The 24,383-nt window shown below is 44.9% G+C and overlaps 1 protein-coding gene across 1 annotated transcript in view; it reads left to right on the forward strand.

Annotated features, from left to right (window-relative positions):
- Positions 1 to 24,383, forward strand: part of LOC145392111 (lysosomal acid glucosylceramidase-like) — a 224,023-nt gene that overhangs the window by 107,210 nt on the left and 92,430 nt on the right. The window lies entirely within an intron of this gene.

Below are 24,383 nucleotides of genomic sequence, written 5' to 3' on the forward strand. Positions count from 1 at the left end.
GTCTTCATATCCCACCCAAGCGTGGTTGGGAGCAGTCTTGGTGTAGCTTGGGGAGAGTGAGATTGGCCAGCAAGGACACATAAATGATAATTATCCTGAAATTAGCATTATGTACATAAAATTAGGGTGCAGGTGGCTAATATTAACGACATATAGAGCCAGTTCAGCACAAATAAAGGCTACATGTAACTTGCATATTCATCAGAAGACTGTCTTCGGCAAACCCCTCTATTTACTTTGCAATTGGCACGTAATTTTTTGGTTGTACATTTCCTGGACTGTTTTTGCGGACAAAAACCAAGCACCCCAAGATGCGCTTTGAATCCCAAGCTCCAGCTTGGACGACAAAAACACGCCTTTATAATGCCTATATTACTGTTTGAAAACCAATATACTCTCATACTATAAAAAAATTCGTACCAAGTAAATAAATAAATACCGTTTATGAGTGGTGTGAAATAGTTACCCACCCATAGAACTCGTTTTCTTTGGTGCCAGCCTGTTAGAAAACCCAGTCAGGTAAGGAGGTACTGCTACCTGGATCGAGTATTTTAAACCTCAGGTGAGCGATTTCTCTATGAAATTTCGATGTTTCTCACCAAAAGCGGAGGTTTTAGCCAAAATAATTAAAAATAAAAAATACCTCGGGATTGGGGGGTGTCGGAGGTGCGAAATAGCTCAGAATGTGATGGGTTAAGGTCACTGTAAGGAACTCTGGCAGACATGCATTTTTTGACACATTTGTCAGATCCTTATGTTACACAGAAAGTTACCTTTGGGTCTTCAGATCTTGTTTATATTATACATATCTTACCACATACCAAGGCTTCTTTATTGTGGCTACACAACTGAAATACATAACTAATAGTTTCCTCCTACTACGTAGGTGGAGACTGTTGGTTTCTCTGGTATTATTATTTTACTTACCTCTGAGTCTTTCAACGATTCCAGGAGAACCGGAGACTATGCAAGGAATCTGAAGGGCCCAGGTTATATGTCCTGGCATGGGCTATTGCTGATAGAGAGAAAATCTAGATCTCCCCAATGGAGTCAAGGTCATTGTATGAAACAGTAGTAGACATGTGTTCTTTGACACCTTTGTCAGATCCTGTGTTGATGTTACACAAGAAGTTACCTTAGGGTATTCAGACAATGTTTATATCAAACATACACTAACATGTGAAGGTTTTTATTGTGGCTACACAATAAAAATACATAACTACTTATTCCGGCTTCAGAGTCTCCTGATGATTCCAGGGGCCACCAGAGACTGCGCAAGGAATCTGAAGGGCCCAGGTTCTGTGTCCTGACATGGACCATTTCTGATTAAAAAAAATCCAAGTCTCCCCAATAAGGTCAAGGTCACTAGCAACACTAGATGGAGACTAGTAACTGTGAGACAGTTACAGAGTTTCAATTATGACTTTATCTGTGTCAGAGTCTGTATATACCATCATTACAACCGGCATGGGACTGTCATGTGTAGACATACAAAAGGACATTTTACCAGCATCAACTTTCACAGAAATTATGCAAGCATACAATAGCTGTGTGGAGACCTTCCTGCATTCCCATTAAGTTTTTTACATATTGTCATGCCTGGCAGGTGGGGGCACTCACCATCCACCCACACGATGAATTGCTGCCTTGGGTGTCTTACCTTTTCCTCTCTTCTTTCCCTCCTCTTCTGCCATTCTTTCCTTCATTCTTTCCTTTTCCTTCTGCCTACGGGTGACTTTACACTCCCCCTTCTGTCTTTCTTTCCTTCATTCTTTCCTCTTCCTTCTGCCTATGGGTGACTCTACACTGAGTAACGAGCCAAATGGTTTCCTGTACACCAGAAAACTATTTACTATGCTGGGTGGTAACTATATAACCAAATTATGGTGCCTGGTGGTTTAGCGAGTAATTAAGGCACTCCAATCGGATTGAGCCAGTGCAGGTTTATATCCAAGGGGTGGTTGGGATTTATTGCTCACGTAATGCCAGTCAGGGGATGAGTGAGGCTGGTCACTCTCATCTTTTATGTCAGGACCAACTTGCCTAGGCCTGGGCTCCTACGCTTCTCATGGGCCAACACAGGATTAGATGATGGATGGATATATTGTCATAATTTCTTTTAATTATTTATTTTTCTCTAGCTGGGATGTTCCATCTGCCGGACCCTCCCATGGGTCATACTGAAGTGCTAATGCGACCTAGCTACTGAGATACTTACTGAGGGAGCCATCTGAAATTAGCCCTTTGCAGCTTCCTCTAGAGCAGTGGTTCTTAACCTTATTGCCGCTGTTACCCCCTGGCGCACCAAGATAGGATGTTACTATCCCTTCCTACTTAAACTGAGAGAATGATAAGAAAAACATATTGGTACTGGTAATGTATTTTGTACGTGATTATACAAGGTGCACCAAGATAGGATGATATCCCTTCCTACTTAAACTGGGAGAAATATAAGAAAAACATATTGGTACCGGTAATGTATTTTCCATGTGATTATACAAGCTTTAGAAAGTAGCCAGTATACGGCTTTAACTACATTAAGTGTTTTCTGTAGAATATACATTACGTTCGACTTCTGGTGTGATGGGTGGAAGTGTTTTTCTTTAATCGGTTTTTCTATGCATTACTCAGAGACAATACGCATCATATGTCATAGTCAGTAATCATCCTGATTTTGTCTTTTTATTAAGCACAGCAGAAAAGCCAACTGCACAGCGGTATGTAGTTGCAAATGCCATCAGAATCTTCTGCGCTTACTATAACAGAATGGCGCATTCATTACCAAACTTTAGCAAGTAGCCAGATCCCGCTCACAATCATCTTTTTTGTCATATTAAAAAAAGAAAAACAGAAACTGCTAAGCAATCGATATTACCTCTTTGATAAAGGAAAATTAGAAAGGTGTATTTTTTACCAAGATTTATCCAGAAAGTAGCCAGATCCGGCGTATGTTAATCTGTTTTATTGTCTTCTAAAAAAAAAAAAAAAAAAAATAGAGAAACTGCCGAACAATGTTTTACTGATATTACCCCCTTGAAAAAGCAAAATTACCCCTTTGGGGTGATTCTCCCCAGGCTAAGGACCACTGCTCTAAAGCCTCCAGGATAGTTACCGGTACTTCCTAGTATGCCAAGGAACTTGTGTCATATTCGCAATCATAAGTTAAGAATTGTTATAAATATCTTAAGAATCGTTACAATTGTGAAATCACGTTCATGTGGTCTTTTTAGGCCCTTTGTCAGCCAAGAACCTCGAGGGTCCAGCAGTGAACGGCTTGGCTGTTTTGTTTATGAAAATAATGATCCAGTCTCTAGTGTTAGATGAGTACGCAGGCGTCTGCTGGTCAAGTGGCAGGGCATTCAGACCATAGGTGACGATCGTGCCATGCAGTGAGTTCTTTGAACACATATAACTTACTGCACTTGTTTTCTTATTTCAGTCTGAAATGTTACCAGGGAAGCAAGTCGGTCTGCTCTCCTTAAATGTCATAGTATATGGTAGCCTGATTTTGGGCCCCATATGCCTAAAAAAAAGATTGCCTATTGTTTACTGTTTGTACAATATGCACTTCGACTGTATTTTGTGGTAAATTGACAATAAGACATAAGATAGTCTGTAGTTAGTTCTCGCTATTCTGTAGTCATGAGTTTAGCTTTTTATGATAATTTTGATTTTTTTTTAAGATATTCATGGAAAAGTAGGGAATGTGAAGGTGGATGGAGTAGTTTGTGAGTGGGGTGTGCCTGCAGAAATGGATGAGGATGTCAGTGCTCTAGTGGACGTTTGCACAGGGAGGGGGTTAGTGATAGCCAATACCTTTTTAGACACAAAATGATCCACAGGTATACGTGACGAGTGATGAGAAGGGTAAGTTATGAACTGAATAAGTGGAAGGCAATGGTTGATTATGTGTGTGTGCCGATGAGAAAATGAGGTGTGTAATGGATGCAAGGGCGTACAGAGGTTGGGGTAGTGGACTTTCTGACCACTACTTCGTGGTGGTGAGGGTCAAGGTTCAAATGAAATGGAGGAGTAGGAGAAGGGAAGGACAAGAGGAAGTAGTACATACAAGGAGGGTAGAAAGGTTACATGAGGATGGAAAAAAAAAAAAAAAAGGCAGAAAATATGAGAAAAGTGGAGGAGAGCTTTAGTATCTATGATTTGGAGCAGATAGGGGACGTGGAAGGTGTGTGCAAGATATTCACAGAAGAAATCTGTGCAGCAAGTGAGGTGGTGTGTGGGGTGAAGAGAAGTCAGAAGGGGGTGCAAGGAACAGCATGGTGGCATGAAGAGGTGAGACAGGCTGTGACACAAAAGAGGAAAGCATATAGTGACTAGATGAAAAAGAGGGGAGTGGAGGAATTGAGAGACAGAAGAGTTATGTGTAGAGAGGAAGAGAAAGGTGAAAAGATCAGTAAGATAGAGTAAGAAGAGAGTGAATAAGGAATTTGGAGAGAATTTGAGTGTAAATGTGGGGAATGTAAGAAAATGTTCCTGAAAGAGGTAAAGAGAGTTAGACAGGGCGATAAAGAATTAGGTTGGGGAGTGAAAGATAAAAATGGTAGATTACTAGTGGAAAGGACCTGGAGCGGTGGCGCCTCCATCATGGGTCTACCCCCCAGAGGCTGTAGAAGAGAAGAGGAGGACAGCCTGGGGGCCAAACTACCACAAACCCCTCCGGCCCCTCACGGGACCTGGGTACGTGGGAGTGGCTTCGGTCGCCCAGGCAAGTACCACATCTCCCAACACAACACACACAACAACACCGTTTCTTCTATACCGAGAAATGACTCCCCGGCAGTCATTTCTCAACGACTTCTTCTAGCCGGGGACATGGAGAGCAATCCAGGACTCACCAACAAATACACATGTCCAACAAAAGTCTATCACGTCGAGCCAACAGACTAAAGGTTCAGTTCAGTGCAATTCTTGCAAGAACTGGACCCATTACACCTACAGAACAGTTGCATCCAGAAAACATTACACAAACACCTGGACCTGCTCTTTATGCTCCTTCCCTCCCCCCCACTAACCCCCCCACCAACCCTACTCCTACTTCCTTCACACCTCCACAGTCAAATCCACCGATCCTTCCCACACCATCATATCCCCCAGCTCCTCTCATTTCAACCCATCCTAATCCACCCCAACCCTTACCTCCATCACAACCTCTTCCTACCCCTTCCTTTCCACCCACACCACCTCCCCCCCCTGCTGCAGCAGCCAACACACATCATACACACAACATAAACATCCTTCAGTTAAACATAGATGGCATAAATACCAAAAAACAAGAACTCACACAATTCATCAAACAATAGAACATACACATTGCCATCTTACAAGAAACAAAACAACACAGAGCACAGAAAACACCAACATTTCATAACTTCACCACCATTCGACATGACCAGGCCGACGGCGATGGCGGTGGATTCAGCACCCTGGTACACAAATCCATCAACTTTCCAGATGCAAGTGCACACACAAAGTCACTTCTACCCCCACATGACACCACAACAGAAATACAATGAATTAAAATATGCAATGGTAACAAATCACACATAATTGCTAACACATACATTTCCCCCAATCATCCCCCACAGTACCACACAATTACTCTCCACAGATACACCACATCACTAACATACCCAACATCATCCTGGGTGGTGATTTCAACGCCAGGTCGTCGGCCTGGCATGTCAACAACCTTGACACAGACAGAGGGCTGGTATTACAATCCCAGACAGATCATCTTTTCATACTGAACAATCTAGACCAACATACACATATCCCACACCAAGCCCTCTTCCTCCCATCATCCCCAGACATCACCTTCTGCTCCCCAAACCTCGCCCCCACTGCATCCTGGAGAATGGTCAAAAACCCTAGGTTCTGACCACCTCCCAATCATCATTACTACCAAAACCAGAATCACCCCAGCTGGCCACAGACACACATACACTAATTAAAAGAGAGCCAACTGGGAGGCCTTTGTAACTGAAACAGAACATTTCAAAACACTAAACAGTACACCCATCACAAACATCAACACTGCTGTGCATACTTTCAATACAATTATACAAAACGCAGACAAAAGACATCCCTAGAAGCAACAGAAAGAGACAACACCAACTTCACACCAGAAATTCAAGGCCTCATCAGACAATGGGACATACTGCGACACTCACCAACATCCCATACACAAGACACCATACAACAAATACAAGAACTCAGCACTCAGATAAACAATAAAATATCAGAACAGCAAACACTAAACTGGAATAATTATCTCCAAACACTTGACCACAAAACAAACACCAGTAAATTCTACAAAACACTAAACAGCATCACACTCTCCAACAGCAACACTACACACTCGCATGCCGCCATCACAACAACAGACACATCCTTCAAACAAACAACACGCAAACACTCTCTACAATCACTTTTTCACAAGTCAGCCATCTAAACCCCCATCCCAAAGACCGACATATCATCCAACGTAAGAGACAGTTCCCCACAGACCCAGACTACGCACCTTTCACTTACAGCCAGACGAAGCACATCATCAGCAACCATAAGCACTCATCTGCCTGTGGACCAGACAACATTAGCAACATTCACCTTAAACACTTTGGACCATAAGGCATACAAGCACTCTTACGGTTTCTATTCTTCTATCTGTGCGTTCACCTCTAGCTTCCTTTCTGGTCGTTCTACAGCCGCTGTTGTACACGGCCATCGTTCTTCTCCTAGATCTATCAACAGTGGTGTTCCTCAGGGCTCTGTCCTATCACCAGTTCTCTTCCTTTTATTCATGAATGACCTTCTAAGCTGTACATCTAACCCTATCCACTCATAGGCTGATGACTCTACTCTTCAACTTTCCATTCGGTTCCCGCAAAGTCCATCTCAGCAGTTACTTCTACAAACAAGGGATGAGGCAATGGCACACCTAATGTCTGACTTGGCTCGTATCTCTGATTGAGGTAAAAATAATCTTGTTTTTAATGCATCAAAGACTCAGTTCTTACTCCTATCAACCCAACAAAATCTTCCACAGGTGTACCCACTAATGTTTAATAATATTCAGCTTAATCCTGCATCATCCTTGAACTTGCTCGGGGTTTCATTTACTCGGGACTTTTCTTGGAAAGGTCATATTACAACTCTTGTAAAATTGGCTTCTAAGAGTTTAGGTGTGCTAAGCCGACTCCATTTATTCTTTACCCCTGCACAATTGTTGACTCTATACAGGGGTTGTAGCTGCCCCTGTGTGGAGTACAACTCTCATGTGTGGGGAGGTTCCCCACAATAGCTCTTCTCAATATGGTGGAGTCAAAGGCTTTTCGTCTCATTAACTCTCCTCCTCTTACTGACTCCCTTCAACCCCTGTCTCTTCACTGCACTGTTGCATCTTTATCTCTTTTCTATCGCTACTTCAGTGTCACTGCTCCTCTGAACTGTCTGCATGCATTCCTCCACCTCTACGACGGGCGTGTAGCACCCGTATGGCAGAAAACTCTCATCCCTTTTCTGTCCAACTCTCTAGTGCAAGAGTTAACCGTTACTCCCAGTCCTTCATTTATTCCACAGGTCAGCTCTGGAACTGTCTCCCTCTGTCTGTATTTCCTGCTTCCTACGATCTCCAGTCTTTCAAACGCAGTGTGTCCAGGCACCTCTAAATAATTGGATCCTGAATTTGGCTCTCTCTTGTATTTTGCTTCTCTGTAGGAGGGAACAGTTATTGCAGGCTCGTGGCCTTTGGTTCCTTCTTCCTCAAAAAAAAAAAAAACTCACCAACATATCAAACTACAACTACTCACACAACATAATACCCAATATCTGGAAGCATGGCATCATCATCACTATCCCTAAACTCAACAAAGACCCCACGTTACCTTCCTCACACCGCCCCATCACACTCCTTTGCACCCCCTCTAAAGTCACTGAACAACTGGTACTACAACTAGTCACACCTTACATTCCTAGCCCAATAACAATATGGCTTTAGGCCACTACTCTCAACAAACACCCTTCTTACAGACCTTACGCAGAGAGTTTTCGATGGCATGAATTCAGCTAGGGCACCACACAGAATACTGCTAGTCACATTAGACATCAGCAAAGCATTTGGTGCCATCCCCCGCCACAACCTCACAAACAAAATACTTAACACAAACATGCACAATAGCACAAAAAGGTGGTTGGCAAACTACTTAGCAGGCAGATGTGCCCACATAACATTTGCCAGTCAGTCTTCTAACATCAGAAACTTCACAAATGGCGTCCCCCAAGGATCTGTTTGTCCTCTACACTCTTTAACCTATACATGCACGACATACTCACACCCCACACACCACAGATACACATAGCTTCCAGTGCAGATGATACAGCACTTACAAGTATGTACCAAAACGCAAACACAGCTGCACACATCCTCCAACCTTACCTCAACGACCTACATGAATGATTCCCCGCAAAAAGGATCAAAATAGCCCCAGCCAAATCTACAGTGACCCTTCTCACAAACTGGACAGCGGTGGCTGAATCGGTAGAGAGGCGGCCTGCTGTCCTGATGGACCCAGGTTTGAATCCCGGCTGGGGCAGGGAACAGTTTAAGGATTTGAATTAGATAAAAAGCAGACTTTCCTGATCTACCAGGTGACCCGCCGACATGTCGCAAAAATACCCCCGCTAATACCAATACACCAGTCCTGTATAAGAGCCCTAGCATGTATTCAAAATGGTTAGTGCCAAAGTGGTGACATGTGGAGGTGTAGGAGGACTACTGGGCCTTGGGATAGGCAACTGCCCCCGAGATACAGGCCCTGAAGCCTTTGCCCAGAGCCTTACACATAAAAAAAAAAAAAAAATCCCACACCTCACCATAAACAACACTCCCCTACCACACAAACACACACCAAAAATACTTGGTGTAACATACAATACATCAATGTCATTTGAACAACACATCACAAACATTAAAAATAAAATAGCACCAAGACTCAATGCCTTGAGGTCACTTGCCCATACAACATTCGAACAAAACAAAGACACCACCACCACAGTATACAAACAATAGATACGTTCAGTGATGAATTATGCAAGCCCTGCCTGGACTCCTAACCTCACCAAAACACACTACAACACTCTACAGACCACACAGAACAAGGCCCTAGGAATAATCAAAGCCTGCACAGCTACTACGCCCACAGACCACCTACATCAAGAAACCAAAGTCCTCAAAGTCAAGGATCACCTAGGGATGAGAGGCACTCAGATTCTTGCTGCAGCCTCCACAAACCCACAACATCCACTACATTACATGGCAGCTCATCCACCCACACCAAGGAACATCAAAACAACACCCAGCACACGATATCATACACAAATACTGTCATCTCTCCCCCCTCGCCCACCTCAGACCAGCTTCCAGAAGCATATCCATAATTCAAATCACTCGCTGCTCCATTCAGTCACTTAAAGACAACACACAGCAGCATGCATGGCCTCCTGACTTCCACCCTTCCGAATCCTATCTCCCTCGTGAGGACAGGTCCACCTGGCCATGCTGAGACGTGGGCACCATCAAGCCCTCTTAAGCTACCAGAAGAGGCTGGATGACTCCGTCGCTGATGCCTGTCCAGGATGTAACATAGCACCCCATACTATTAGGCACATTATGGAAGACTGCATTGGACACAATCACCTATGACAAAAACACAACACACACTCTTTGAGAGCTCTGTGGGAAAGCCCGGTCTTGGCCATGGCCTTCCTAAGGGATCTGGGGCTGTTCGGCCAGACTGCCTAAGGAACAACAACAACAACTACTACTACTAGTGGAGAAGGGAAAAGAAGTGAGCAGATGAAGAGACCACTTTAGGGAATTGTTGAACATAGAGAATGAAAGTAATGCTACAGTAGTATAAGTGACTGGGGAATGGCTTGGAGAAGAAGAGAGGTGAGAAGAGAAAAAAGAAATAAGTATGATGGAAGTAGTGAAAACAATGAAAAAAGTCAAAATGGGGAAAGCCCCGAGAATTGATGGAGTGTGTGGTGAAATGCCGAAGCATGGGAGAGAGAAAGAAGTAGAACGGATATGGAAGATGTGGAGACTGGCCTGAGAGGAAGGTAGAGTCCCGGAGGATTGGAAGTCAGGTATAATTATTCCCTGTATAAAGGAAAAGGAGGAAAAAGAAGTGTGTGGTAATCACAGGGGTATTTGTCTTCTTTGTGTAATAGGAAAAGTAAATGGTTGGATACTTATTTACAGAGTTAGGGAAATAACAGACTGTGGAGAACACGGATGTTTTAGGATGGGAAGAGGTTGTGTAGATAGATATTCATTCTTGGGTCTTTTGTGGAAAAGTTTATAGGGAAGGGAAAGAAGTATGCAGCCTTCATGGATTTTGAGAAAGTATATGACAGGGTGGATGGACAAGCAATGTGGAAAGTATTAATCCTCCTCAGGTAGACCTGGGTCTGACAGACCAGGGCAATTTTTTTAATGGTATAGTTCAGTAACTTATAGATGCCTGGGATCGCTGACCTTCTCAATAGCTTCGTAACTTTTTGTGCCCATGCAAGTTGTCGGGGGGTTGCTTTCATGTCTCTCTATGTTTTTGCAATATATCACTCAGAATTGCATATCGTGTCTGTGAGACCCAGGTGTACCTGAGGAGGGGGGAGAATTTTTCACTATGAGTTTCCAAGTTGATTTTATGTTGTGTGGGATCCACTGTGCCCATAATGAAGGTCCTTCATCTCTCAAGTTGTGACACAAGTGCTAGCCTCATAGTGTTCTTTGTTTTCGTTTATGGTGACTGAAAAAAAAAAATTAGTTTGCTATTTTTTTCATATTTTTTTTTTAATATGTGGACCACAATGAATTAAAACTTATTCACAGAGTTTTGTAACTGAAAATACCTAATACATTGTAGGATATTCAGGAATTCGTTATATAAATCATGTGCGACACTACAGCATTTTTTTAGAGCTGGGTCTGAGAGACCCAGGTGTACCTAAGTTGTACGCGAAACTAGGGCTACCTGAGGAGGGTTAATAATATATGGAGTAAATGAGAAGTTCCTGATTGCTGTGAAGAGTATGAATGAGGGGGCTAAGGCTGCAGTGCGTATGGATGGTGAACTGAGTGATTTTTTTTTTTTTTTTCAATTTGAATGTTGGATTGAAACAGGGATGTGTCATGTCCCCATGGTTGCTCAGTCTGTATATGGATGGAGTTATAAAAGAGGTACAAGGTAGGCCAGTAGGTGTTGCAGCAACCCTAATGAGAGAGGGCAGTGTCTGGAAACTCCCCGTACTGTTGTTTGCAGATGATACTGTATTGTTAAAGGAAAACGAAGGGGAACTCCAAGGCTTGGAGAATGAGTTTCGGCGGGTGTGTAAGAAATGGAATTTAAAGGTGAATGTAGATAAGAGTAAAGTTATGGTCTTTGAGAGAAATGAAGCCATTGAATGTAGAGTAAGGCTGGATGGGATTAAATGGAAAATATGGGTAGTGTGATGGGTAACGATGGAAATTTAGAGCAAAGTTCTTGAAAGGGTACAACAGTAAAGAAAGGTTGCTGGTTCTTTGAAAGCTGTGATAACGAACAGGGATGTGAGCATGGAAGTAAAAAAGTCGCTGCATGACGGTATTGTGATGCCAACCCTAATGTATGGAAGTGAAGCTTAGACCTTGTTGGAAGAATACAAGTCAAGAGAGAGAGCAGTGGAAATGAGTTATCTGAAAGGAGCATGTGCAGTTACGTGGAAAGACAGACTGACGAATGAAGTGAAGGAGCGTTGTGGTGTGGATGTCGATGTGATAGAAAGCATTAGGAGAAATACACTGAGGTGGTTTGGCCATGTGGAGAGGATGGAGAGCGAGAGACTAATGAGGAGAGTGTATGCGAGTAAGGTATAGGGGGGAGAGGGAGGGGGAGGCCGAGGATGAGATGGAGGGATGGAGTGGACAGGTACAATATGAGAAATGGGGGTGTGAAATGGCGTTGGACAGAGCAACATGGAGGCAATTGTTTGTGGCCACCTCTTAAGGGATTGAGGCATCTGGCAATAGATAGGCAGATAGACTTCCTTTGTAGTCATAAGTGTTACTCCATGTGATTTGTAATGAACCATGATATTTCTTTTCCATTTAGTTATATTTTTAAGACAGTAAAGATTATTTTCAGATGGTATGCGATCATTCCAAAGGGCCAAGCTATGAATTAAGATTTAGGAAAAGATCTGGATGAAGCTGTACCTATCATTCCGTGGATTTTAAGATGGTGCAAACCTCCATGCCTCCCCCTCACTGGACTGCAGGTGAAAAAACTCAGACAACTCCCTCTTATCTCACTTGGAGGCCATAGCTCTAGTTTCAACAGCACCACGGACAGCAGCTCATTTAGAAGCTTTCGCACCTCACGGGGATTTCGTCACCAGAGGGCCGGACATAAACAAATCATTGCTGTGTGCGGCTCATATTCCTGGTTCTTCCACTGGTCCTTGCCTTCCAACACCTTTCTGTCGTTACTTGGAGCAACATGAAGGTCTAGTGCTTACTTCACCGTTGGTTGTGTTTTTCTGGTGTTTCGACTTAGCCTGTAGTTTGGGTGGAAAATTCAGTATGGCAAACGGGGTCCCCCTGGTCGGGTTTTGTCGTTTCTGCGCATGCGCAGTACAACCTGTGTGACGTCATTGACGCGTCACTCCACTTTGCCTACTATCATTGGTCTGTTCTGTCGTGCTGGTGAAGCTGACGCCCCGCCTACCCTGCTACTTGCCTAGGTGTGCAGCATGGAGTACTTGGGCCATGCTACCCTCGAGGACCTTGAAGCTGACTTGGCGCTGAGTGACGAGGATGAGATGACTCAGAGTGACTGGCCACAGCTACCACAAAGTAGTAGCAATGTCTCGCTAGCTGGGGAAGTAGCTACGGAATCAGCACTATCAGTACCTGCTGCATCTCACCTCGTCGGCCAGGCATCTTCCTCTGCCAAGCGCCCCATGCATAACACCTCAGACAGCAACAGTGAGCCTTCATCCCCTGTTACCAAATCCTCGAAGCGGCAGGAGACTTCTGATCCTCTGCAGAGGGCAACCGCCCTTGGATCCAACACTCCTCGCCTCCTGCAGGTTGTTCAATCCCCCCAAGTTTTGCCGTTGCTTCCTGCCTCTACGCCTTCAGCGTTCATGCCAAGGGCTGACTACATCAAGCATTTATTCAAAGACAACCCAACTGTGGACATCAAACTTCGATGGTTGTCTGAGGTCAACAGTGCTTTTCACCTTGACCGCACCCAAGCGGAGGTCAAGATGTTTGCAATCATTTCCCGTTTTGTCTACATATCCAGATGTCGCAGAAACATCGCAGATAGTGTAACTAAAGGAGAGTTCCTATCCCTTTCTTTGAAAATTCAAGACTAACCTGAGGAGCCCTGCAAGTTTTGCTTACCTCCTTACACATTAACCTGTCTGCACTGATCCCAACTTGGCCAAGGAGCTACCAGGTATCTACTCAGCTCGACGTTTCCACCAGAATGGCACTCTTATCAACTGGCTGGTAGTCACCTGGAGCTTTCCTTACCTGCCACCACCAATTGTCCCCTTCAGCTTCCTTCCCTGTCTCCCATCTTGTGAGTTTCACAAGATGAAGGACAAGCAACCGTGGTGCTTTTGATGCTGAGGCATTAGTCACATCTCCCAGTATTGATCTGCACCAGAACGGTGTGCATGGTGCTCTGGCCAACACGACTCTCGGATGTGTCCTCACCGAACCCCTCCACCTGCTTCTAGTACAGCCTTGATGCAACCCAACCTGCCACCTCCAGATACCTTACACTGGAAATGTCCCCGATGTCATAAAGAAGGGGTTAATGTTTGGCGTGGCTGCACTAGACCCTGGGATAACCCTGCCCCTGTTGCCATGGGTGGGGCTGCACTAACATCACCACCACCACCACTCTGCACTGCTGCTCCCCCTGCCTCCACTGTCAGTTTGGACTCAGCTGCAGTCACTGAACTTCGCGATGATGTTGCCACTCTCAGGACTAGGATTAGCTCACTTACAACACGTTTCGATGCAATAGATGCCCGCATTAATGGCTTGGTTAGCAAGCAAGCCACACTTGAGACAACATTAAATTCACTGGTTGAATCACAACAAGTCATCATTACGGCTGTCACCACTCTTACGGAGAAGCTGGACTCCATTGTCATTCCCATTGGACAAATGAATGCTCCCCCCAGGAAGTCTTCCCCTCATGGCAAGCTGCATAGCACCTCTCATGTCACCACCACTTCCTCATCTGGCCTCTGCAAACATCATGGCAAGATTCGGTAACATGGCATAGTTGCATGTCATCACTTGGAATGCCTGTGATGTTACTAACCAGTCTAAACTTACTGCACTCAAAGGATATGTATACAATCTATCTATCTATCTATCTATTGCCAGACGCCTCAATCCCGTTTTGGGTGGCCACAAACAAATCGCCTCCAAGTCGCTCTGTCCCCCGCCATTTGACTGCCCTGCTCCCAACTCACACCCCCCCTCTCTCATATACCTCTCCACCCCATCCCTCCATCTCATTCTCGGCCTCCCCCTCCCTCTTCCCCCCTCCACCTCACTCACATACACTCTCTTCGTCAGTCTTTCACCCTCCATCCTCTGCACATGGCCAAACCACCTCAGTGTGTTCCTCATAACGCTTCCTATCACATCCACATCCACACTACAACGCTCCTTTATATCCTCATTCGTCAGCCTGTCTCTCCATGTGCCTCCACAGGCTCCTCTTAAATAACTCATTTCCACTGCTCTCACTCTTGACTTGTGTCCTTCCAACAACGTCCAAGCTTCACTTCCATACGTTAGAGTTGGTATCACAATACTGTCATGTAGTAACTTTTTCACTTCCATGCTCATTTTCCTGTTTCTTATCACTGCTTTCAAAGAACCAGCAACCTTTCTTCCCTGCTGTACCCTTTCAAGCACTTCACCCTCCAAACCTCCATCCTTACTCATCACACTACCCAAGTACTTAAACATACTCACATTTTCCAATTCCTCACCATCCAACCTCGCTGTACATTCACTGACTTCACCTCTCTCAAAGACCATCACTTTACTCTTCCCTACATTCACCTTTAGATTCCGTTTCTTACACACTCTCCCAAACTCATCCACCAAGCCTTGCAGCTCCCCTTCGTCTTCATTCAACAACACAGTATCATCTGCAAACAACAGTACAGGGAGTTTCCAAACACTATCCTCTCTCACCAGGGCCACGCCAACATCCATTACCGTACCTTGTACCTCTTTTATTACCCCATCCATGTACAGATTGAACAGCCATGGAGACATGACACATCCCTGTTTCAACCCAACTTTCAGAGAGAAAAATTCACTTAGTTCACCATCCACATGCACTGCAGCCTTCGCACCATCATACATACTCTTCACAGCATTCAACAACTTCCCATCTACTCCATATATTCTTAACACTTTTCACAATCCTTGTCTATCCACCCTGTCATATGTTTTCTCCAAATCCATGAAAGCCGCATACAACTTCTTTCCCTTCTCTAGAAACTTTTCCACTAAAGATCTAAGAATGAATATCTGATCTACACAACCTCTTCCCTTCCTAAAGCCTCCCTGTTCTTCTCCAACTAATTTCTCTGTTCTTTCCCTAACTCTGTCAATAAGTATCCTACCATACACTTTTCCTATTATACTAAGAAGAAAAATGCCCCTATGATTACCACACACTTCTTTTTCCCCGTTTCCTTTGTACAAGGGAATAATTATACCTGACTTCCAATCCTCCGGGACTCTACCTTCCTCCCAGGCCAATCTGCACGTCTCCCACATCCATTCTACTACTATCTCTCCCCCATGCTTCAGCATTTCACCACACACTCCATCAGTTCCTGGGGCTTTCCCCGATTTAACTTTCTTCATTGCTTCCACAACTTCTATCCTACTGATTTCTTCCTGTCTTCTCACCTCCCTCCTTCTCCCAGCCATTCCCCAGCCACATATACTCGCATTGCTTCCATCCTCTATGTTCAACAATTCCTTAAAGTGTTCTCTCCATCTGCCCACTTTTTCTCCCTTCTCCACTAGTAATCTACCATTTTTATCTTTCACTCCCCTGCTAACTTCACTTCCACCCTGTGTTACTCTTTTCACCTCTTTCCAGAACATTTTCTTACAGTCCCTTCACTTTACACTCAAATTCCTTCCAAATTCCTCATCCACTCTCTTCTTACTCTCTCTTACTAATCTTTTCACTTCTCTCTTTCTTTCTACATATAACTCTCTCTTCCACCTCTCAACTTCTTCCACGCCCCTATTTCTCATCCATTCATTGTATGCTTTCTTCTTTTGTGCCACAGCCTGTCTCACCTCTTCAGTCCACCACGCTGTTCCTTGCACCCCCCTCCGTCTTCTCTTCCTTCCACACACCACACCACATGCTGCACATATTTCTTCTGTAAATACCTACACACACCTTCCACGTCTCCCATCTGCTCCAATTCATATTTGCCCAATCGTTCCTCCACTTCTCTCTTGTACTTTGCCTTTTTCTCATCCTCTTGTAACCTTTCCACTCTCCTTGCAACTACTCCTTCCTCTCGTCTTTCCCTTCTTCTATTCCTCCATCTTACTTGAATCCTAATTCTGGCCACCACCAAGTAGTGGTCAGAAAGTCCACTCCCCCAACCTCTATAAGCTCTTGCATCCATTACACATCTTCGCATCCTTTCATCCACACACACATAATCAATCATTGCCTTCCTTTCATTCAGTTCACCACCCACCCTTCTCATCACTTGCCATGTATACCTGTGGATCATTTTATGTCTGAAGAGGGTATTGGCTATCACCAACCCCCTCCCAGCACAAATGTCCACTAATGCACTCCCATTCTCATCTATCTCAGCAGGCACACCCCACTCACCAACTATTCCATCCACCTTCACATTCCCAACTTTACCATTCATATCACCTATCAAAAACACTCTCTCATTCCTTCCAAACTTTTCCATGCACACTTCTGTATTTGTCCAGAACTCTTCTCTTACTCTTCTAGCATGATCTTGCTTTGGCGCATACACACACACACAATCGCCCACATTTGTATTCCAACTTTCAACTTTACCCGCACAGTACTTGACCCAACTGATCCATACTGTCCTATGCTCTTCTTCCATCTTTTACTCACAACTATACATACTTCTTCCTTTGCCCTCTCATTCTCACCTACTCCTGCACATATACCCCATCCATACTCCCAGTCTCTCACATTTTCTCCTCTCCATTTTGTTTCAGTTATTCCACATACATCCACTTTCGCATCCTCAAGCACCTGGATAATCTCTCTTTCTTTCACCTCATCATTCGCTCCTCTTACATTCCATGTACCCATTACCAAGTCTTTTGTCCGGTCCTGGGTCATCATCGTTTGGTCAGTCTTTGTCCGAGGCTTCTTGTTAGTTTTTTTAGTTGGTTTTTTTCCGGGGAGGGGCACTAACCCTCCGCCAACCCTTTTTGTCGCCTTTTACGACAAGCAGGGATACTGGGGGAGTATTCTTGAAAAAAAACCCTACCCCCAGGGAATCCTTTGTTGGTCGTGCGCTACTCGGGGTAGAGGCACCCACTCTCAGTGGTTATGTTTCTTACATCCATTGGGTTAGGAATGGACTAGTCACGTATTTCTCCTCCTCCAACCAGCACCGTTTCCTCCAAAGCTCTGTAGACAACGAGACAACCTTCCAGCTTCTTGAAGACAGCATTGGAAGCAGCACAATTCGATTGCGCAACGTGTACTCTGCACCAGGCAGGTTGAATACAGCTACTCTCCCAGCTCCCACCATCCGTGGCATGATATACATGGGGGATTATAATGCCCGATACCCTGCTTTGGGGGACCTTTCTGCCATCGTTAACCATAATGGGACTAAACTTCTTGAGTATATTCATTGTAATCAGCTCACCCACTGGGACACGGTGGGGCCACACACTCTCCAGGAGGCACACTAGATCACGTCCTTACATCCGGCCTCGTGGTGTCCCGGGTCAGGTGTTCATCTATCCCTGTGCTCTTCTCTGATCACATTGCTCTCAGCCTTCATTATTCCCTCCCTGCTACACCTTCTCCTGTACACAGACACACTTGCACTGCAATCCCACCCATGTACTGCCCTGCATACATCTCCTATATGACCAACCTTCTTCCCACGTTCAACCTTCACTGTCCCAAAAAGTTGTATTCATCACTTGTCAGCTCCACGCATGACTTCTACACGCATTATGTCAGCAGGACACACATTATGTGCCATCTTGATGCCCACACCTGGACACCGGATAATCGCTTCGCTCAGGCAGAGAGGAAGGCGGTCAAAGACGGTTTTGCCTTTCAAAGACGACCTTCCCTCAAGAGTTTCCATTGGTATCAATTGTCGAGGGATGATCTAGTTGCTCTCTAGCACTGCATTTATACCGATTCGTGGCATAAACTTACCGATAGCATAAACCATCAAACGACTGTTGGTTCCATGTGGCGCCTTATCAACAAGGTTGTTAAGAAGAAGCCCACTAGTGTCCTCCACCACAGTCCAGCACAGTATGCACAGGATCTTGTAGATACCTGGTCTGCACAGTCATGGGCTTGCTCCCTTCCTGCAGACATACAGAATGTGCTCTCCACCCAGAATAACTCGTGCACTCTGTTTCACCGCCACTTTACTGAGAACAGACGATGAGGATGGTGTGGCTATAACTGATGATGAATTGCAACGGGCCCTCGCCAGGGGTAGGGTAACGGCTCCAGGTGATGATGGCATCACTTTGTCTGTCCTTCGTGCCCTCCTAAAAGTTCCTGGTAATCCCCTTATCCAGCTGTTCAACCTTTGCATCTGTCTGGGATACGTGCCACAAGCCTGGACCCACAGTACAATCGTGCCTATTCCAAAACCTGGCACTGATAAATTCCGACCTGTTTCCCTCACCTCCTGGATCAGTAATGTACTAGAATGCATCTTCCTCACAAGACTCTTGTTTAGGCTGCAGGACAAGCTCTCGCCCTGACTGTATGGTTTTTTACCACAGCAAGGGACACATCACTGCCTCATGGAGCTATACAACCTCCTATCCCCCACCAGTGTAGTGGCCTTCATTGATTTAAAGAGTGCATTTGATGTCAACAACAGAGACATCATCCTTGACCAGCTAGTGAATTTTGGACTTAAGGGAAACCTGCTGCGATGGATACATAATTACCTGACTAATAGGTCCTCTCGTGTTCTTTTTAAGGGTGCACACAGCAATGCTATGGATTTCGAGCTTGGTACTCCACAAGGTGGTGTCCTTAGTTCTTTTTTGTTTAATATCCTCATACATCATCTACTCACCCTCCTTCTTGACATCCCTGGAACCACGATTACTTGCTATGCTGATGACATCTGCATTCACTCAAATTCCCCAGCAGATCTGCAATGTTTTCTTCACTTGTTTCATGAGTTGGCTTCCAAATGTGGACTCATTATCTCTCCAGAAAAGAGTAGAATCTTCACTTCCCGTCCAGCAAGCACACTGTCTGTATTCTCTGTCGGGGATTGTGTTATTCCTTTGTGTATGCAGTACCTTTATCTGGGGGCGCCTGTATGGATTACTCCATCCATTCCTGCAAGACAATGCACGCATCAGATAGTTCAGGATCTGCTGACCCAGCTACAGTGGTGCCTAAAAGCTCTCAGGTGGCTCACTAATTATGCTGCCGGGGTGTCTATTCCTGTAGCACGAACCATATATATAACTTTCATTCGATCAGTTGTTGATTATCTCTCCCCTGCTCTTCGTCAGCTTTCCAGAATAGCCTCACAACCTCTTGAGAAGTTCCAAAACGCAGTAATGAGACATCCTGGGCTGCCCTGGCTCAACCAGAATTGTCAGCATGCAACTTGAACTCAACCTTCCACCACTTGTTGAGAAAATATACTCCGTGGTTACATACTTCAGCATTAAATGCCTGCATTATCCTCACCTTTCTCCCCACTACTTTCACATCATTCGGACTTCCCTTGATCCCACTGCACCAAGGCCTCTGCTTCACAGTGGTGACCCCACACTGGTTAATACTGTTTGTTCAAACGTCCGACGGCTAAACATCAACATACCGGTGCTTGCTGAGGAGGTGGACTATGGTATTCCACCTTGGCAGACCCCTGTGCCTGCTATCTCATACACTCCGGCCTCCAAGACTGACCTACCTCAGCTTCAGAAACAGCTAGCTTTGGAGACCATCGCCAGGCTGTCATCTTCCCTCCCTTCGGCCAACATATCTATACTGATGGCTCCCTGCAGGAGGATGGCAGTGCTGGCTGTGCTGTATTTACCCCAAATCTGGACCCATCTCAAGGAGTCTGGTTGGGCCGTCGACTGCCAACCTCATCGAGCTCTATGTATTGCGAACTACATGGACTTCCGGATGCAGTTACTTTATTAATACGGATGAACAACAGCGGCTTGATCATCTGTGACTCACAGCCAGCCCTCCAAGCCCTCTCCCCTCCCAGGCCTGCATATCAACACCTCGTTATGCAGGTACTCCGTCAATTGGCCACTGCCCGCGATCGTTTGCTGGTGGCGCACTTTCTGTGGATTCCCTCTCATATTGGTCTTACAGCCAAGAACACCACTGACCTCCTTGCAAGGACTGCCTGTGGACTGGATCCGCCCACTGTGGATGCTACTAATGCCTCCCCCATTTGCTACAAGCAGATATTAAGCAGAGCAGCCCACTCCCCTATTCTCCACCGTCAAAATGCTGAGAGGGCTCACAGTGCATCTATCCAACATTATGACCACTTTCTCTCTCGTCCCCACAGATATCATCACAGTGGTCTTATGGTTCGTTGACAGAACGTGGTGTGTGCCCTTCTCAGACTTGGTACTGACCTGTGTGGTAGGTGGCTGGGTGGGCAATGCACCTCATTTCTCCTTCTGTAAGCTGTGTGACGCACCCAATGCCAACACCCTTGACCATTATTGCCTGCAATGTCCACTTGTCTCTGATTTAATACCACATGGCCTCACATTAGTGGACACTTGTAAACATTTGTTGGAAGATGATAACCTAAATGTCCTTCTCATGCATCATCCACACGCGGTGAGTGTTAATTTGTTATAGCTAGACAGCGTGTCCTGCGTGGCATGAGTTCCCCTGTACTCACCTCACATATGGCCGCATGGCACTGTAATAGGTTTGTTGCCTTCGGACATAATAAATTAATTAAATCAATCAAATCAATTCCCACCTCGTATCACAGTGGATCCACTTGTGATGATGAGATCCAGAGCAAAATGAGGGAACATGATACTGCGCTTCGGTACAGAATTACCCCAAAGATCCAAGGTTTTAACTGGAGGTAGAGCTGTATAAAATTGGCTACAGTTCAAATATGCAACTAATATAGACTACAACTGGAGGTGCATAGGATACAGAAAAACACTCGGATGAAATCCACTTATTTGTGCTTGTTTGCCTTAGAGTCTGGCTCATCTTAGATTCATTGCTCACCTCAGTGCACTCTGTCATATAATAAAAGGCAGGATTTATACTCTTGTACTGACTCATCTCAGAGTCTCTAAGGCACCCTGGATCAGGACCTGACACTCTTGTTTTAGTGCCAAATTCACAAACCATATGCATTAAAATCCCTCTAGTAACTCTGATTTGTTTTTACAGGAATGACAAGAAAAGCAAACTGGAAAGTCTTCACAAATCTCATGTTCCTCCCCCAGGAAAAAATGTTAGTAGGAAAGAAAATTATCATAAGTTATATGTTTTCGACAGGAAGAATAAGGAGAAGAGAGTGCAGAATATCTATGTGTCCAATTCTTCCAGTAAAGACAGAAGTTTATTTCACAAAGAATATGTTGTAAATACGTTTGTGTATTCCACGCCTGAAGTCTGGCTCATCTCAGTCATCCACAGACCCTTCAATCTCTTCATGAGGCAGAGTTAACCATTATACAACACCCCATCCCGCTATGTGATGTGGGGGCAATCCCCTAATTCACCCAGCAATGGAATGCGGAGGCAAGCAAGCTGCCCTGGATCATGAAAATGGCATTCCAAAGCATACACCTCAAGCAACATAAAACAGGACAAATCAGTAACCCCTTAAGTTTGATATTTTATTTGCCTCTCATAGACTATTTAATATACTACAGCAGTAGCCGTGTGTGTGTGTGTGTGTGTGTGTGTGTGTGTGTGTGTGTGTGTGTGTGTGTGTGTATTTTAGGCACCCAAAACTACACATTCAAATCGCACCAAAATTGGCACAGAAATCGCAAAAAATTTGCTGATGTGAAAAAACTTGGCCCCATCACGATTCACAAACCTATACTATATTTAATAAGTGATCACATTCTGACCAAAAAAACGCTGCTCCTGGCGCCCAACATAGGATCTCCGTAGAATTTTTTGTCCACAGGTACAACTAAAGTATTTCGGACTTGCATTCGGACAATTTGGGTTCCATTCCCGAAGCTGCAAATAACACGATCAATTGGTTAGCTGGAAAAGGTCCAAATGACAACGTTACACTAGAACAGAACATAAACGTGAGAGCCTTCCGCAGCAGCAAGTGCGAGGGGCCCAAAGGACCCACGAGGACTTGTTTCATTTGACAATAGATGGCTGTTCCGCAGTGAAGGACCATATGTAGTAGTTATCATTCCCATTACCACAAGAGGTCATCCCTAAGCAAATGATAGCAATAGTAATAACAATAATAATAATAGCCAAAAAAAAAAATAATAATAATAATTCGTTTTCGTTTTCGTTTCTGAAGGCACCATCATGCTTGCATGCGTCAGCCTTGGTCACCTAATGGCGGCTCTCCATGCTGCATGATCTACGTCAGCCTCCCTTTTCAGTCCCTTAACCCGCCCCATCCCGACGTTTTCTGGGCAGTGGTACGCCCCAGTCCTGACATTTTTGGACCTTTTTTTTTTTTTGGCTCAAACATCCGCTTTTGGTGAGAAACATCGAAAATTCATAGAGAAATCGCTCACCTGAGGTTTAAAATACTCTATCTAGGTACGAGTAACTCCTTACCTGACTGGGCTTTCTAACAGGCTGGCACCAAAGAAAAGGAGTTCTATGGGAGGGTAACTATTTTATCCACTCATAAACAGTATATATTTATTTACTTGGTACGAATTTATATGTAGTACAAGAGTATATTGGTTTTCAAACAGTAATATAGGCATTATAATCATTATTTCACTCACTAACTCATCACCATTCATGACCTTTTTTTCCCACATTATCTGATCATCATTTCTGACTGTTTCTTCCTCTAATGCTATGTAAACTTTGTCCTCCACATTGTCATTGATTGGGGAATCACTCTGGCCCTGAATGTCTTTATTGGCCAGGTCACTGGTAACAGGTGAATTGCCAAGACATTGGCGTGCAGGGGGGAGGGGAGAGGTTATGCGGTGTAAGGCATTGTCCCTGCTTGGCATCTTGTAGAGGAATAGAGGAAGGTGTCCCGTGTATATGTGCCAAAAATCACTCGCGAAATCACTCGCGAAAATTGAAAATTGTGCAAATTAGGGACCTTGCAATGTTGCCGCGTTAATTCACGTCTCCAGGATATGAGTGCACATCATGTGAGGACGTGAATTCACGTCTCCGGGACGCGGTGGGTTAACCCTGAGGTCACACTTAATGACCTCGTCCCACGTCTTTCTCAGTCTACCCCTCACAACCCCACCCCCAGTATTACACTTCTCACCTTCTGCACCCAGTTATCATCCCCCACCCTCTCCACATGCCCAAACCATTTCAATTTACCTCTCCTCATCACAGCACCAGTACACTCCAGTCCCATCCTACCTCTCAACTCTTCCATTGTAAACCCAGCCCCCCCAGGCCTTGCAGGCAGGGATGCACTGCACATCCACCTAATCATTGTCATTTCTGTACGTTTGAGCCTGCTAATATGCTCTTCCTTTACTCCCCAGGTCTCACTACCAAACAGCATCACACTCCTAACACATGCTGCATACAAAGACCCCTTAGCACGTAGGGAGAGTCCTCTCAATATCAGGAGAGGCAACAGCTCCCTGAACTTCTTCCAACCACTTCTCACCCTAGCCACAGAGCTAGCTCCAGCCCCACCTCCAGCACAAACATATTTCCCAAATAACAAAACTCTTTCACACACTCAAGAGACTCACCAGCAAGTTCAATCCTTTCATGCCTGACAATCTCCACCTGCTCTCCCCGACATGCCGCACACATAAAATCATCATTATCTCGCAGTCTACCTCTGATACCACT

This window comes from Coenobita brevimanus, chromosome 21 (assembly GCF_032717465.1).
Source record: "Coenobita brevimanus isolate Jiangsu-jjx chromosome 21, ASM3271746v2, whole genome shotgun sequence".
Taxonomy (NCBI): Eukaryota; Metazoa; Arthropoda; class Malacostraca; order Decapoda; family Coenobitidae; genus Coenobita; species Coenobita brevimanus.